Source organism: Gigantopelta aegis, chromosome 13, assembly GCF_016097555.1.
Source record: "Gigantopelta aegis isolate Gae_Host chromosome 13, Gae_host_genome, whole genome shotgun sequence".
Classification (NCBI taxonomy): Eukaryota; Metazoa; Mollusca; class Gastropoda; order Neomphalida; family Peltospiridae; genus Gigantopelta; species Gigantopelta aegis.
Window position 1 is genome coordinate 9078205 of NC_054711.1, and position 3312 is coordinate 9081516.

Genomic DNA, 3312 nt, shown 5'->3' on the forward strand with positions numbered 1-3312 from the left:
ATAGCAACATACGATATATACAATATAGGTCAGATCGACACAAGTTTAGCTAATAAAGCTTGGGCGTTTGTTCAACTGGAATTCCCGGGAAAAAAGAGCATTCCGTGGGAAGATAGAATACGCTGAATCTAACTGAACAACTCAAATTAAATTGTGACATGGACGTTTACATGAATCATGGGTTTTTTTGTGTGACTTTGTGACGACACGACTTGCCGAAGTTTACTTTGCTAGAAGAACGTCCGGCGTTTATACACGAACATGGTGGTGCAGTCATGAATATGGTAAGTGTTGTTGTTATTGTTAGGTCCCTAACGCTGGCTAATACCGGGTATATAAGATGTGAACGGAAAAAGGTTTAAGCTGTGATTAGGGAGCATGACCCCCCCCCCCCACCCCTCTCGTGGTTACGTTAGTGTTATTTTATGTGAAATACTTTGCGCCTCAACCATAAATTCTAAAATGTCGTCACTCTCCCTCCCTCTCAGTGTCTCTGTCTCTGTCTCTGTGTGTCTGTACGTGTGCGTCCCTCTACCCCTCCCCTCTCCATCTCTCTCCTATATGTGTGTCTGTTTGTGTGTGTGTACGTACGTATGTACGTACGTGCGTGTTCGTAAAAGGTATGTGTTTTGTGTGTGTGTGTGTGCGTTTGTCATTGTGTGTATATATCGGTGAATAATATATATATATATATATATATATATATATATATATATAAATAAATTATATACATACACATATATATAAAACACACACACACACACACACACACACACACACACATACACACATACTTGCATAAATACATTTTGGTTTAAAGGGACATTCCCAAGTTTGCTACATTGTAAGATGTTTTCGACTAATAAAATATTTCTACGATTAAATTTACACATTAAATATATTTTCTTGTTTAGAATATCAGTGTCTGTATATTCAATGTGTTTCTGGTCGTCTTAATATTTGTAAGAAGCCCAAATTAGATTTTGTCTTCAAATAATTTCGTACATACAAAAAAATATGTTTTAGGAAATAAAATGAAAATTAAGCTAGTACAAATATTAAAACGATCAGAAATACGTTTAATATACAACCACTAATATACAAAACAAGAAAATATATTTAATATGTAAGTTTAATCGTAGAAATATTTTATTAGTCGATAACATCTTAAAACATTGCAGCAAACTCTGGAATGTCCCTTTAAACAATATTTATTAGCAAATCAAATTTGGGATTGGCCATCAGGCAAGTGCCTATATTAAGGCCTCTCCCTACATTTAACAAATATACATGTTATACATCAAGATGGCTTGAACAATATTACAATAAAGATAACACGGATAGTTGGGGGAATAGAAGAGAGGAGTGTGTTGAAGAAACAAAGAATAAATAGCAAACAGAATGGTTAAATTATCTCGAAACGCTTACTATTAATAAGAAAATTCTGAACTGATTTAAATATAGAGATATTTTCTTGGACACTTAAATTTGAATCTCCAAATAGCAAAGTATGACATTTTGACCACTTTAATAGTTGACATTTTGACTTCACATGTTTTCCACTGACATTTTGTCCTACATCCGTTAATAATAACGATGTGGTTATAAAGGGTATATATATATATATATGTGTGTGTGCGTATGTTGTCAGTGTGCCCTAGCCTGATTAGGCCCACTCTGCCGTTCGAGAGCTAAATGGACATGTGTGTGTGTGTGTGTGTGTGTGTGTGTGGTGTGTGTGTGTGTGTGTGTGTGTGTGTGTGTGAACAGAACAGAACAGAACAGAACAGAACTTTATTACACTTATGCCGTTATGCAACGGCGTAAGAGGAACATACATATTCTGATTTTGACAAGATGGTTAACAGGAGGATACAAATAATAGGAATACATTGCTTGGTACATATATGAATACAAATACAAGTACGGTACATGACATTACATTATAAAGATATGTGTATTAATAATATAAATACATGATATTACATTATAGAGATATGTGTAGTAACAATATAGATGCATTCCGCGATGTAACAGAGTAGAGGTATATTGTAAAATATAATTATTCGGAAAATTTCAGTTACAACTGTGTACTTTATAATTCTTGATATTACAATATATAGATATAAATAAATAAATAACAATAATAATAATAAAAATTAAATTTTCATAAAATAACAATAAGACATAAAATAATGTAATACGATTTAAAATATATCAAGTATAGTTGTATGTTGACCTTTAGTTTCATTAACTGGTTAATGTATGGTAATTTTGGTTGTTGTTGGGTATTGTTGTTGTTATGGGCGTTTAAATACTTGAAAACTTATATTCATGAATTTAGCTAATTATTTTTAGTGTGCTTACAGTTTTACTGCTCATAAGTTCTCTAAATTTATATATATTTGGTCGTATATAATAATATGGACGTAAACATTCTTTCCGGGTATTATTGAAAAAACTACATATAAATAAATAAATAAATTCGTCTCCTGTGTCGTTTTCATAACAAATACTACAAAAGTCAATAAAAGTAGTTAACCGGTTATTTAGTACAGTTGTAAATAACTTTGAACAGCAACATAGTAATGTAATTGGTCGATAGTTTTCAGGGGATGAACTACTACCTTTATTTTTAAAGATTGGTATAATTATTCCAGTCAGCCATTCTTCTGGATACACACTATGGTCTAAAAGTATATTAGAGTTTAACATACAATGGGAGCAATAAATGGGCTGTCAATTTAATATATTCGTTAATTATTTTATCTAAACCTGCTGTTTTATTGTTTTTTAGTTGTTTTATTGATTTTAGTATTTCATCCTCGCTGAATCTTCCATCTATGATATCATCGTTGCTTACTTGGTCTACGAGATCATCAATATTTATGTCGGGCACTGTATCAGCCGATAGGTCCTTAATTAATTCACTAAAATAATTAAAGAAGTCTTCAACCGGTGGTACACTTTCTGTCCTGCTTTTTGTCTCTTTGAATATTTTATGGAATTCTTTGGGGTCATCTGTTTTTAATAGCCTCATGATCTGCTCTGTTTTAAATTTGTAATGAGAATAAGAGTTAAATATATATTTCTTATAGCATTTACTTGCGTTTGTTAAGTTCATTTTATTTGCTAGTTTTATGTTTCGAGAAACATTTTTTTGCCTAAAAATATTTTGTTCGTAAAAGCTTACACCGTTTACTGAACCAGGGTCGCTTATTATCTGGCGAAGTGCCAGATCTATGTTTACGTGTCAGCACGTGGCCGAATGTTAAAGCCGCACACCCTAGTTCCATCCAGCGAAAATAAATT

At 32.3% G+C, this 3312-nt stretch overlaps 1 protein-coding gene across 1 annotated transcript in view; it reads left to right on the forward strand.

Annotated features, from left to right (window-relative positions):
* The window catches only part of LOC121387453 (GTP-binding protein ryh1-like), a 24362-nt gene continuing 21050 nt past the window's right edge, over nt 1-3312 (forward strand). The window contains exon 1 of the mRNA XM_041518571.1: nt 1-284. The gene's annotated coding sequence lies outside the window, so the exon portion shown is untranslated. The remainder of the gene's footprint in view (nt 285-3312) is intronic.